Here is a 15,402-nt window from a genome sequence, read left to right on the forward strand (position 1 = left end):
TGTCAATTTTTTTTCGAAAAATTTGCTAGCGCTGATATTTTGTTTCTTCATAAGAAAGCTCGCAATTGAATTCCAATCTGCGATTATAATTTTTTTTATTTAGGCCAAAAGACAAATTTAGATATACCATGATTTGTCGTTCATGCAAACTGGCACTCATTCCAAATCTCTGATAGAAGTCACAGAGGGTAATAGGGGAATGAAAGAAGTCACAGAAGGTAATAAGGGAATGAAAGAATTCGCAGAAGGTAATAGGGGAATGAAAGAAGTCACAGAAGGTAATAGGGGAATGAAAGAATTCGCAGAAGGTAATAGGGGAATGAAAGAAGTCACAGACGGTAATAAGGGAATGAAAGAATAAACAGAAGGTAATAGGGGAATGAAAGAAGTCCCAGAAGGTAATAGGGGAATGAAAGAATTCGCAGAGGGTAATAGGGGATATATGGAAAAGATCAGTTGATATGGCAGCAAAATAGTCGACGAAGATCAGCCAATTACCTTGTCAAATATTAGTACATCTGTGAACAAGCAGAACGCGACATACCGTGCACGTAGCCATATGGTCATTCAGTCGGTATTACACAATACCGGGCAATATGTTGATCTCGGCGCGTCGTCGCTTCGTTCTTTCATTCTTTTCTGTGGAAGAATGCTTCAGAATTTTGCCTTTGTGACTGAAAGGCACAGACGCCGTTTCAGTAATTGGCGGCGCTCGTTCTGAATGACGGCCATTGTGACGAAAAACAGCCGTAACGAAGCGATGGTTGCGGAGAGAACCAGGATGCAGTCCTCTGTGAGAATGATGGGGGACATCGAGGGTACAACGTTGATGGAATTATAATAATAATGACAATAATAATAAATAATAGCGGTAGTAGTAGTAGTAGTAGTAGTAGTAGTAGTAGTATTGTTTAGTAGTTTTAATCTTTGCAAAAGAATAAATAATAATTAATAGTAATAATAAATAATAATAATAATAATAATAATAATTTTTTTTTTTTTTTTTTTGCTCTATCACAGTCCTCCAATTCGACTGGGTGGTATTTATATGTGTGGGGTTCCGGGTTGCATCCTGCCTCCTTAGGAGTCCATCACTCTTCTTACTATGGGTGCCGTTTCTAGGATCACACTCTTCTGCATCAGTCCTGGAGCTACTTCAGCCTCTATTTTTCTAGATTCCTTTTCAGGGATCTTGGGATCGTGCCTAGTGCTCCTATGATTATGGGTACGATTTCCACTGGCATATCCCATATCCTTCTTATTTCTATTTTCAGATCTTGATACTTATCCAATTTTTCCCTCTCTTTCTCTTCAACTCTGGTGTCCCATGGTATTGCGACATCAATGAGTGATACTTTCTTCTTGGACCTTGTCAATCAACGTCACGTCTGGTCTGTTTGCACGTATCACCCTATCCGTTCTGATACCATAGTCCCAGAGGATCTTTGCCTGATCGTTTTCTATCACTCCTTCAGGTTGGTGCTCGTACCACTTATTACTGCAAGGTAGCTGATGTTTCTTGCACAGGCTCCAGTGGAGGGCTTTTGCTACTGATCATGCCTCTTTTTGTACTGGTTTCTATGCAAGTGCCGGGCATTCACTTGCTATGTGGTTTATGGTTTCACTTTTCGTATTGCACTTCCTACATATGGGGGGAGAGATGTTTTTTTTTCCGTCTATCGTACTTTGAACATATCTGGTTCTTAGGGCCTGATCTTGTGCCGCTGTTATCATTCCTTCAGTTTCCTTCTTTAGCTCTCCCCTCTGTAGCCATTGCCAATTGTCATCGCTGGCTAGTTCTTTAGTCTGTCTCATGTATTGTCCGTGCATGGTTTGTTGTGCCACTCCTGTCCCCTGTTCTTTCTGTCTTTTCCTCCTGTCTCTGTATATTTTCTGGGTTCTTCGTCCTGCTTTTAATTATAATAATAATAATTATTATTATTATTATTATTATTATTGATTATTATTAGTTATTTATTAATGATGCATATGATGATTGATGATGATGATGAGGGTGATTATTACTATAATAATAATAATCAATAACAGATAATTATAATCTAATAATAATAATAATACAATAATAATAAGAATAAATAATAATAATAATAATAATACCGTGCACGTAGCTATATGGTCATTCAGTCGGTAGTACACAATACCGGGCAATATGTTGATCTCCAGGGCGACTCCCTGTCCCCACTACTCTTCGTAGTAGCCATGATTCCCATGACAAAAGTGCTACAGAAGATGGATGCCGGGTACCAACCCAAGAAAAGAGGCAACAGAATCAACCATCTGATGTTCATGGAACGACATCAAGCTGTATGGTAAGAGCACAAGGAAATAGATACCCTAATCCAGACTGTAAGGATTGTATCTGGGGACATCAGGATGGAGTTTGGAATAGAAAAATGCGTCTTAGTCAACATACAAAAAGGCAAAGTAACGAGAACTGAAGGGATAAAGCTACCAGATGGGAGCAACATCAAACACATAGATGAGACAGGATACAAATACCTGGGAATAATGGAAGGAGGAGATATAAAACACCAAGAGATGAAGGACACGATCAGGAAAGAATATATGCAGAGACTCAAGGCGATACTCAAGTCAAAACTCAACGCCGGAAATATGATAAAAGCCATAAACACATGGACAGTGCCAGTAATCAGATACAGCGCAGGAATAGTCGAATGGACGAAGGCAGAACTCCGCAGCATAGATCAGAAAACCAGAAACATATGACAATACACAAAGCACTACACCCAAGAGCAAATACGGACAGACTACATAACACGAAAGGAAGGAGGGAGAGGACTACTAAGTATAGAGGACTGCGTCAACATCGAAAACAGAGCACTGGGGCAATATCTGAAAACCAGTGAAGACGAGTGGCTAAAGAGTGCATGGAAGAAGGACTAATAAAAGCAGACGAAGACCAGAAATATACAGGAGGCAGGAGAAAGACAGAAAGAAACAGAGGACTGGCACAACAAACCAATGCACGGACAATACAGGAGACAGACTAAAGAACTAGCCAGCGATGACAATTGGCAATGGCTACAAGAGGGGAGAGCTAAAGAAGGAAACTGAAGGAATGATAACAGCGCACAAGATTAGGCCCTAAGAACCAGATATATTCAAAGTACGATAGACGGAAATAACACTCTCTCCCATATGTAGGAAGTGCAATACGAAAAGTGAAACAATAAACCACATAGCAAGTGAATGCCCGGCACTTGCACAGAACCAGTACAAAAAGAGGCATGATTCAGTGGCAAAAGCCCTCCACTGGAGCCTGTGCAATAAACATCAGCTACCTTGCAGTAATAAGTGGTACGAGCACCAACCTGAAGGAGTGATAGAAACGATCAGGCAAAGATCCTCTGGGACTATGGTATCAGAACGGATAGGGTGATACGTGCAAACAGACCAGACGTGACGTTGATTGACAAAGTCAAGAAGAAGTATCACTCATTGATGTCGCAATACCATGGGACACCAGAGTTGAAGAGAAAGAGAGGGAAAAAATGGATAAGTATCAAGATCTGAAAATAGAAATAAGAAGGATATGGGATATGCCAGTGGAAATCGTACCCATAATCATAGGAGCACTAGGCACGATCCCAAGATCCTTGAAAAGGAATCTAGAAAATAGAGGCTGAAAGTAGCTCGCCAGGACTCATGCAGAAGAAGGTGTGATCCCTAAGAAACGGCACACATAGTAAGAAGAGTGATGGGACTCCTAAGGAGGGCAAGATGGACAACCCGGAAACCCCACACTATAAATACCACCCAGTCGAATTGGAGGACTGTGATAGAGCAAAAAAAAAAAAAAGAATAATAATAATTATAATTAATAATAGTAATATTATTATTATTATTTTTTTTTTTTTTTTTTTTTTTTTTTTTTTTTTTTTTTTTTTTTTTTTTGTTTTTTTTTTTTTTTTTTTTTTTTTTTTTTTTTTTTTTTTTTTTTTTTTTTTTTTTTGCTCTATCACAGTCCTCCAATTCGACTGGGTGGTATTTATAGTGTGGGGTTTCCGGGTTGCATCCTGCCTCCTTAGGAGTCCATCACTTTTCTTACTATGTGTGCCGTTTCTAGGATCACACTCTTCTGCATGAGCCCTGGAGCTACTTCAGCCTCTAGTTTTTCCAGATTTCTTTTCAGGGATCTTGGGATCGTGCCTAGTGCTCCTATGATTATGGGTACGATTTCCACAGGCATATCCCATATCCTTCTTATTTCTATTTTCAGATCTTGATACTTATCCATTTTTTCCCTCTCTTTCTCTTCACTCTGGTGTCCCATGGTATTGCGACATCAATGAGTGATACTTTCTTCTTGACTTTGTCAATCAACGTCACGTCTGGTCTGTTTGCACGTATCACCCTATCGTTCTGATACCATAAGTCCCAGAGGATCTTTGCGTGATCGTTTTCTATCACTCGCCTTCAGGTTGGTGCTCGTACCACTTATTACTGCAAGGTAGCTGATGTTTTCTTGCACAGGCTCCAGTGGAGGGCTTTGGCCACTGAATCATGCCTGCTTTTTGTACTGGTTCTGTGCAAGTGCCGGGCATTCACTTGCTATGTGGTTTATGGTTTCATTTTTCGTATTGCACTTCCTACATATGGGAGAGATGTTATTTCCGTCTATCATACTTTGAACATATCTGGATTCTTAGGGCCTGGATCTTTTGTGCCGCTGTTTATCATTCCTTCAGTTTCCTTCTTTAGCTCTCCCTCTGTAGCCATTGCCAATTGTCATCGCTGGCTAGTTCTTTAGTCTGTCTCATGTATTGTCCGTGCATTGGTTTGTTGTGCCAGTCCTCTGTTCTTTCTGTCTTTCTCCTGTCTCTGTATTTTCTGGGTCTTCGTCTACTTTTATTAGTCCTTCTTCCCATGCACTCTTAGCCACTCGTCTTCACTGGTTTCAGATATTGCCCCAGTGCTCTGTTTTCGATGTTGACGCAGTCCTCTATACTTAGTAGTCCTCTCCCTCCTTCCTTTCGTGTTATGGTATAGTCTGTCCGTATTTGCTCTTGGGTGTAGTGCTTTGTGTATTGTCATTTGTTTCCTGGTTTTCTGATCTATGCTGCGGAGTTCTGCCTTCGTCCATTCCACTATTCCTGCGCTGTATCTGATTATGGCACTGCCCCATGTGTTTATGGCTTTTATCATATTTACCGGCGTTGAGTTTTGACTTGAGTATCGCCTTGAGTACTCTGCATATATTCTTTCCTGATCGTGTCCTTATCTCTTGGTGTTTTATATCTCCTCCTTCCATTATTCCCAGGTATTTGTATCCTGTCTCATCTATGTGTTTGATGTTGCTCCCATCTGGTAGCTTTATCCCTTCAGTTCTCGTTACTTTGCCTTTTTGTATGTTGACTAAGGCGCATTTTTCTATTCCAAACTCCATCCTGATGTCCCCAGATACAATCCTTACAGTCTGGATTAGGGTATCTATTTCCTTGATGCTCTTTTACCATACAGCTTGATGTCGTCCATGAACATCAGATGGTTGATTCTGTTGCCTCTTTTCTTGAGTTGGTACCCGGCATCCATCTTCGTAGTACTTTTGTCATGGGAATCATGGCTACTACGAAGAGTAGTGGGGACAGTGAGTCGCCCTGGAAGATCCCTCTCCCTGATATTAACCTCTGCTAGTCTTATTCCAGAGCTTGTAAGTATTGTATTCCAGTTGCGCTTGTATTTTTGAGGAAGCTGATGGTATTTCCTCTGCCCCATATATTTTCAGGCATTCTATTAGCCATGTGTGTGGTATCATGTCGAAGGCTTTCTTATAGTCTATCCATGCCATGCTTAGGTTGGTTTTCCTTCTCCTACTGTTCTTCATTACCATTTGTCTATCAGGAGCTGGTCTTTTGTGCCCCTATCACTTCCTTCTGCAGCCTTTCTGTGGTGGGGGATGGTGTTTGTCTCCTCTAGGTAGTTGTATAGCCTTTCACTGATGATACCTGTTAGTAACTTCCACATTATTGGTAGGCAGGTGATAGGCCTGTAGTTTACTGGCTATATTTCCCTTACTCTTGTCTTTTTGTACTAAGGATGTTCTTCCTGTGGTCATCCATTTGGTGCTTGGTGATTTGAGATACATGCTGGAGTTGTTCTGCTATTCTAGGGTGTAGGGCCTTGAAGTTTTTGAGCCAGTATCCATGGACTTCATCGGACCTGGGGCTTTCCAGTTTGGCATTTTCTTTAGTTGGTGTCCTGACTGTGTCTGTCGTGATGTCTGTGAATCTTTGTTTTATTCTCCCTGTTTCTTCTTCCTTGACTTCCTGGAGCCATGTTGCATGTTTTTATTGTGATACCGGATTGCTCCATATGTTTTCCCAGAGTCTCTTACTTGGTTCGGCTTCAGGAATTTCTGGGTGGTTGTCTTCCCCTCTTAGTTGGCTGTATAGTCTTTTCTGGTTGGTTCCGAATAGTTTTGTTTCTGTTGGTATCCCTTATTCCTGTTCATGTACCGTTGGATCTTGTGTGCTTTGGCCTTAAGCCTCTGTTTTACATCTTCTATTGTGTTGTTTAGTCCCCCTCTCTTGTACTTTGTATTTCTCGTTGAGTTCCTCCTTGTTTTCTTGCTTCTTAGCCTTTTTTTCTGCCATCTCTTTCAGTTTACTCAAGTCAGATCTCATCACCATGATTTGCTTTTCCAGGCGCTTTTTCCAAGGAGGTTGCTGTTTTGGTTTCTGTTGGGTTGGTTGTGACGGTGGTGTTGGTGTTCGATCCCCATCAGTTCTGCTACTAATCTTGCTCCTGCATATGTCAAGTTATTTGTTTCTGTGATACTGGTGGTGTGTATTAGGCCCATTATTTCATTGACTCACTTGTTTTCTCCCTTAATTTTTGTTGTTGTAGGCTTTCATGGAGGGGATTTTTGTTCTCTCTGTATCTGGCTCCATCCAGTCTAACTTTCTCTTTTTTACCCATTCCGTCCTCTCTGTTACTTCGTCGGTGTTTCTTCGTGTGTCGTTGTTTGATACCTCATCCTCCCTGTTCGTCTTCTGTGGCATCGTCTCTCAGTTCGTCTTCGGGTAATAGTTGTCGTGTGACATTCCCTTCCAGTTCTCTTCTTTTCTGTTTGGGGAGAGCCAGTTTCTTTTTCTTTATGGTTCCTTACTTGGTCTGCCAGCCTCTGCTCTCTGTTTGGGGGGTGTTATTCTCTCATTCCAGATGTTGACCAATCTTCTTCTATATCTCGCTCTCCGTCGGGTTGCTTCTGATGTAGCATCTCCATATTTCCTTATTTTTCTTCTCTTGTCCATTTCTCCTTTTTGCTTCTGTAGCTCCAATCTCAGGCTGTTGATTACTTTCGTTGTGGTGATCAGTTGCTGGATGACGACCTCCAAGTACCTGACCGTCTTCCCCTACAATTGGGTGAATACCTGGTTGCCGGACGAAGCTCCTCTGTTGCCAGAGGTTCCATTTACGTCGTTGTGTTTATTCCTCATTTCTTTCCATCATTGCTGAGTTTTTGCTATTTAACCATAGCTGGACCCTAACCCATCAGGGATAGGTACTCATTTACAGCTGAGTAGACTGAGGAAATTATGGTAAGATCCTTTCCCAAGGAATCAACGCCGAGGAGAGCGGTCACCCATCCAACGACTGACCAGCCCCAATGTTGCTTAACTTGACTTAAGTCTATTGACGACCTAACCCACTCCTCCACGGCGCACTTATTATTATTATTATTATTATTATTATTATTATTATTATTATTATTATTATTCTATTATTATTATTATTATTATTATTATTTGAAGTACCTCCTTTAACATGTTTTATTAAAAGTAATTGCTGCCTTAGCTGCATTAAATTTGTATATAGGTTCATCTCTATTTTCCTAATTAATTGTTTCTCATTGTTGATTAAACTGGTGAGCAACGCAGCGAAGGTTGGCATGTCTCAAATAGGTAATATACCCTGAAAATTTGACTACCACTTCCGGCATTTTTATAAAATAAAAATCGACTTTGATAATTACCTATTTGAGACATGCCAAACCTTCGGTGCGTTGCTCACCAGTTTAAGTAAAAAATTGAGAAAACAATAATTAGGAAAATAGGGAAGAACCTATATGAAATTAATGCAGCAATTACTTTAATAAAATTATATTATTATTATTATTATTATTATTATTATTATTATTATTATTATTATTATTATTATATTATTATTATTATTATTATTATTATTATTATTATTATTATCATTATTATTATTATTATTATTATTATTATTATTATTATTATTATTATTATTATTATTATTATTAAATTGGAAAGGTAAATCAACAATAATATGTCTGAAATGGTTATTTAAAATACAAAGCAGAAAGCTTTCGAAGACCTGCACGGTCCTCCTTGTCAATCTGAATACAATTACTAACAGTGACCATACAAGAACTTTGTTTTTTGACTAGTTTACAAATAGCCTGTTTGATGATGTGGTTGGCTCTTCACGTTATCCCCTCGTTCTCCAACGGCAAACCAGCTAATCGCCTAGATCTTTGAAGTGGCGGTTCGTCTCTTGAATCGTTTAATATGTTGTCCACAGCAGCTTGGGCGCCTGCAACAAGGGACAAGATGATGGGTCTCTGTTACCTGAACGAAAGAAGATGAGGCAGCGGCAGTATCAGAGGTGGCTAGATTATTGGTGTTATTACATTGCAACCTATATCTGTTATAATCTCTGATAAACTGACAGCAAATTATTTCATTTAAGATAAAATCTTCTTGCGTAAAGGCTTTATTGCCTTCCATAGAGAGACCCCTGTTGATAATTGCTCCTTCAACTAACATTCTAATACCTGTATCCTTACTAGTGAAAATTACTTTTTACTCGTTCCAATTAATGCGGTAATCGTTATTTAAACTAGGTGAGACTAGTGCATTATTCTCAGCATGCAAATTATAATCTCTTTTGTGTTCATCGATTCTGATTGGTAGTCCCCTCCCACTTTCTCCGAATATTTCTTATCGCAATCCAGACAAGGTATTTCATAAACACAAATGAGCTTATAATTTGCATGCTGAGAATAATGCACTGGTCTCACATAGTTTAAATAACGATTACCGCATTAATTGGAACGAGTAAAAAGTAATTTTCACTAGTAAGGATACAGGTATTAGAAGGTTAGTTGAAGGAGCAATTATTAACAGGGGTCTCTCTATGGAAGGCAATAAAGCCTTTACGCAAGAAGATTTTATCTTAAATGAAATAATTTGCTGTCAGTTTATCAGAGATTATAACAGATATAGGTTGCAATGTAATAACACCAATAATCTAGCCACCTCTGATACTGCCGCTGCCTCATCTTCTTTCGTTCAGGTAACAGAGACCCATCCCTTGTCCCTTGTTGCAGGCGCCCAAGCTGCTGTGGACAACATATCAAACGATTCAAGAGACGAACCGCCACTTCGAAGATCTAGGCGATTAGCTGGTTTTCCGTTGGAGAACGAGGGGATAACGTGAAGAGCCAACTACATCGTCAAACAGGCTATTTGTAAACTAGTCAAAAAACAAAGTTCTTGTATGGTCACTGTTAGTAATTGTATTCAGATTGACAAGGAGCACCGTGCAGGTCTTCGAAAGCTTTCTGCTTTGTATTTTAAATAACAAGATCAGACATATTATTGTGGATTTACTTTTCCATTTTATTTTATTAACTCATGTGGTTATGAGGTTTCCTTGAATTATTATTATTATTACTTTTTTTTTTTTTTTTTTTTTTGCTCTATCACAGTCCTCCAATTCGACTGGGTGGTATATATAGTGTGGGGTTCCGGGTTGCATCCTGCCTCCTTAGGAGTCCATCACTTTTCTTACTATGTGTGCCGTTTCTAGGATCACACTCTTCTGCATGAGTCCTGGAGGTACTTCAGCCTCTAGTTTTTCTAGATTCCTTTTCAGGGATCTTGGGATCGTGCCTAGTGCTCCTATGATTATGGGTACGATTTCCACTGGCATATCCCATATTCTTCTTATTTCTATTTTCAGATCTTGATACTTATCCATTTTTTCCTTCTCTTTCTCTTCAACTCTGATGTCCAATGGTATTGCGACATCAATGAGTGATACTTTCTTCTTGATTTTGTCAATCAACGTCACGTCTGGTCTGTTTGCACGTATCACCCTATCCGTTCCGATACCATAGTCCCAGAGGATCGTTGCCTGATCGTTTTCTATCACTCCTTCAGGTTGGTGCTCGTACCACTTATTACTGCAAGGTAGCTGATGTTTCTTGCACAGGCTCCAGTGGAGGGCTTTTGCCACAGAATCATGCCTCTTTTTGTACTGGTTCTGTGCAAGTGCCGGGCATTCACTTGCTATGTGGTTTATGGTTTCATTTTTCGTATTGCACTTCCTACATATGGGAGAGATGTTATTTCCGTCTATCGTTTTTTTAACATATCTGGTTCCTAGGGCCTGATCTTGTGCCGCTGTTATCATTCCTTCAGTTTCCTTCTTTAGCTCTCCCCTCTGTAGCCATTGCCAATTGTCATCGCTGGCTATTCTTTAGTCTGTCTCATGTTGTCCGTGCATTGATTTGTTGTGCCAGTCCTCTGTTCTGTCTGTCTTTCTCCTGTCTCTGTATATTTCTGGGTCTTCGTCTACTTTTATTAGTCCTTCTTCCCATGCACTCTTTAGCCACTTGTCTTCACTGTTTTTCAGATATTGCCCCAGTGCTCTGTTTTCGATGTTGACGCAGTCCTCTATACTTAGTAGTCCTCTCCCTCCTTCCTTTCGTGTTATGTATTGTCTGTCCGTATTTGCTCTTGGGTGTAGTGCTTTGTGTATTGTCATATGTTTCCTGGTTTTCTGATCTATGCTGCGGAGTTCTGCCTTCGTCCATTCGACTATTCCTGCGCTGTATCTGATTACTGGCACTGCCCATGTGTTTATGGCTTTATCATATTTCCGGCGTTGAGTTTTGACTTGAGTATCGCCTTGAGTCTCTGCATATATCCTTTCCTGATCGTGTCCTTCATATCGTGGGGTTGGGGTTTTATATCCCCTCCTTCCATTATTCCCAGGTATTTGTATCCTGTCTCATCTATGTGTTTGATGTTGCTCCCATCTGGTAGCTTTATCCCTTCAGTTCTCGTTACTTTGTTTCCTTTTGTATGTTGACTAAGGCGCATTTTTCTATTCCAAACTCCATCCTGATGTCCCCAGATACAATCCTTACAGTCTGGATAGGGTATCTATTTCCTTGATGCTCTTACCATACAGCTTGATGGTCGTCCATGAACATCAGATGGTTGATTCTGTTGCTGCTTTTTCCCAAGAAAAAAACAAAAAACAAAAAAAATTGCGACTACTCCAGCTTCTCATTCATATTAGGTAAGAGCCGGACATTGATTCAAAAGATAAAGTTGAGGCCTAGTACCTGATGATTACAATATGAAAAAGTCGCATCGACTTTTTTCTGAGTTGGGTAACCCGGCTCCATCTTCTGTAGGTACTTTAGTCATGGAAATTCATGGCTACTACGAAGAGTATGTGGACACGTGAGTCGCCCTGGAAGATCCCTCTCCCTGATATTAACCTACTGCTAGTCGTTATTCTTCCAGAGCTTGTAAGTATTGTATTCCAGTTGCGCATTGTATTTTTGAGAGGAATGCTGATGTGTTTTCCTCAGCCCCATAATATTTTCAGGCATGTGTGTGGGTATCATGTCGAAGGCTTTCTTATAGTCTATCCATGCCATAACTTAGGTTGGTTTTCCTTCTCCTACTGTTCTTCATTACCATTTTGGTCTATCAGGAGCTGGTCTTTTGTGCCCCTACACTTCCTTCTGCAGCCTTTCTGTTGGTGGGGGATGGTGGTCCTCCTCTATGGTAGCTGTATAGCTTTCACTGATGATACCTGTTAGTAACTTCCACATTATTGGTAGGCAGGTGATAGGCCTGTAGTTACTGGCTATATTTCCCTTACTCTTGTCTTTTTGTACTAAGGATGCTGTGGTACAAAAAGACAAGAGTTGTTCTGCTATTCGTGGGTGTAGGGCCTTGAAGTTTTTCAGCCAGTATCCATGGACTTCATCGGGACCTGGGGCTTTCCATTTTGGCATTTTCTTTAGTTGGAGCCATGTTGCATGTTTGTTGTGTGATACCGGATTGCTCCATATGTTTTCCCATATGTTGGTTCGGCTTCAGGAATTTCTGGGTGGTTGTCTTCCCCTCTTAGTTGGCTGTATAGTCTTTTCTGGTTGGTTCCGAATAGTTTGTTCTGTTGGTATCCCTTATTCCTATTCATGTACCGTTGGATCTTATGTGATTTGGCCTTTTAAAGCCTCCTTGTTTTACATCTTCTATTGTGTTGTTTTAGTCCCTCTCTTGTACTTTGTATTCTCGTTGAGTTCCTCCCTTGTTTCTTGCTTCTTTAGCCTTTTTTCTGCCATCTCTTTCAGTTTACTCAAGTCATGGCTCATCACCATGATTTGCTTTTCCAGGCGTCTTTTCCAAGGAGGTTGCTGTTTGGTTTCTGTTGGTTGGTTGTGCTGGTGTTGGTGTTCGAATCCCCATCAGTTCTGCTACTAATCTTGCTCCTGCATATGTCAAGTTATTTGTTTCTGTGATACTGGTGGTCTGTATTATGCCCATTATTTCATTGACCTCACTTGTTTTCTCCCTTAATTTCTTGGTGTTGTAGGCTTTCATGGAAGGGATCTTTGTTCTCTCTGTATCTGGCTCCATCCATTGTCTAATTAATCTTTTCTACCCATTCCGTCCTCTCTGTTAGTTCGTCGGTGTTTCTTCGTGTGTCGTTGTTTGATACCTCATCCTCCCTGTCGTCTTCTGTGGCATCGTCTCTCAGTTCGTCTTCGTGTAATTCGTTGACGTGTGACATTTCCCTTTCCAGTTCTTCTCTTTCTGTTGGGGAGAGCCAATTCTTTTTCTTTATGTTCCTTACTTGGTCTGCCAGCCTCTGCTCTGTTTGGGGGGTGTTAGTTTTCCTTCCTCTCATTCCAGATGTTGACCATCTTCTTATATCCTCTCCTCCGTCGGTTGCTTCTGATGTAGCATCTCCATATTTCCTTATTTTCCTTCTCTGTCCATTTCTTCCTTTTTGCCTCTGGTAGCTCCAATCTCAGGCTGTTGATTACTGTCGTTGTGATCAGTTGCTGGATGACGACCTCCAAGTACCTGACCGTCTTCCCCTTCAATTGGGTTGAATACCTGGTTGCCGGACGAAGCTCCTCTGTTGCCAGAGGCTTCCATTTACGTCGTTCGTTTTATTCCCTTCATTTCTTTCCATCATTGCTGAGTTTTGCTATTTAACCCATAGCTGGACCCTACCCCATCAGGGATAGGTACTCATTTACAGCTGAGTAGCTGAGGAAATTATGGTAAAGATCCTTTCCCAAGGAATCAACGCCGAGGAGAGCGGTACCCATCCAACGACTGACACGCCCCAATGTTGCTTAACTTGACTTAAGTCTATTGACGACCTAACCCACTCCTCCACGGCGCCACATATTATTATTATTATTATTATTATTATTATTATTATTATTATTATTATTATTATTATTATTATTATTATTATATTATTATTACCCGAATAAAATCAAACGCATACTGTTGATATCCATATCTAAATTTTCTTCAGTCATGAAATTCCCCTGGTAGAGGAGTAGTGCCGTCAGTTTCCCTCACGCGGTGCACTGTAGTCATTACTTAAGGGACTTCTCTGCGTTCTTTCGGCCCCCAGCTGCAACCCCTTTCATTTCTTTTACTGTACCTCCGTTCCTTGTCTCTTTCTTCCATCTTAGTTTCCATCCTCTCCTAAAAAATATTTTCAACATTGTTTTCAGCGCTGAATGACCTTGAAGGTCCCAGCGCTTGGCCTTTGGCCTGACTTTTATATCCCAGTGTCAGTTCTATATGATTTCAGTCATAATTTATCATATCGCGCTATCTATTTACATTCATTCAGAAGAATAATATTTCAGTTAAAGTAGTGTTTTAATTATATTAGTTTGGGCATCTGAACGACTCACGTTAAAGAAATATTTACAAAAATATAGATTTGTACATTTTGCCTAGGCTAGTTGTTCCTAGTAAATCAGAGGCACAAGGTATAAACAAGTTCACATGATCATATTCAAATGTCATTATATCTACGTGCTTATATTGGTTCATTTAACTTCAAAACGAATGATGGAACGTCCTCTATTCGTATTTACTCGATAAATTAGTAAAAGCTTTGTTTATGGAATAACATTCCATATTCCCGAGTATTTTGAAGTCAGTGTCAAACACTCTAACACTTAAACAGATTTTGTTTTTGTGGTACCAACAAATTGCTTACACTAGCATTCCTTTTTCCAATAAATCAGTTAAAAATTGCGAAAAAAAAATCTTTACTTTGTGACGAGAAGAGTTACAAAAGCGAACTGGACAAAGGCCGAGCTACAAAGAAAAAAAAAAAAAGGAAATAACTCGGTACAAAATAACGAGAGCAACAAACAATGCGACCTTCTGGCATCACCAGCTGTGCTGGAGAACCCTGGCCAATTGCCACATATCTGCACCACCTGAACGTTCCAGGTAACAAGAGCAATTAGCCGACCTTTTTTTCCCACGGAGCTTTCATCAATACGGTTCGGTGGCGCGGTACAAAATCACCAACAGACGAGTTTCTGCAGGATCTCTTACATCTTTACCTTCCTGCTGATGAGAGCAGGTTACCCTTTTTTTTTTATTTCTGCAGAATCTCTTACACCTTTGCCTTCCTGCTGATGAGAATAGGCTACACATTTCTTTGTTTCTGTATAATATCTTACACCTTTACCTTCCTGCTGATGAGAGCAGGTTACCCATTTTTTTTTATTTCTGCAGAATCTCTTACACCTTTGCCTTCCTGCTGATGAGAATAGGCTACACATTTCTTTGTTTCTGTATAATATCTTACACCTTTGCCTTCCTGCTGATGAGAATAGGCTACACATTTCTTTGTTTCTGTATAATATCTTACACCTTTACCTTCCTGCTGATGAGAGCAGGTTACCCATTTTTTTTATTTCTGCAGAATCTCTTACACCGTTGCCTTCCTGCTGATGAGAGCAGGTTACACATTCTTGTGTTTCTGTATAATATCTTACACCTTTACCTTCCTGCTGATGAGAGCAGGTTACACATTTTTTTGTTTCTGCAGAATCTCTTACACCTTTACTTTCCTGCTGATGAGAATAGGCTACACATTTCTTTGTTTCTGCAGAATCTCTTACACCTTTACCTTACTGCTGATGAGAATAGGCTACACATTTCTTTGTTTCTGCAGAATCTCTTACACCTTTGCCTTCCTGCTGATGAGAGCAGATTACACATTTCTCTGTTTCTGGAGAAACAGACGGACAGA

Source organism: Macrobrachium nipponense, chromosome 9 (genome assembly GCF_015104395.2).
Source record: "Macrobrachium nipponense isolate FS-2020 chromosome 9, ASM1510439v2, whole genome shotgun sequence".
Classification (NCBI taxonomy): Eukaryota; Metazoa; Arthropoda; class Malacostraca; order Decapoda; family Palaemonidae; genus Macrobrachium; species Macrobrachium nipponense.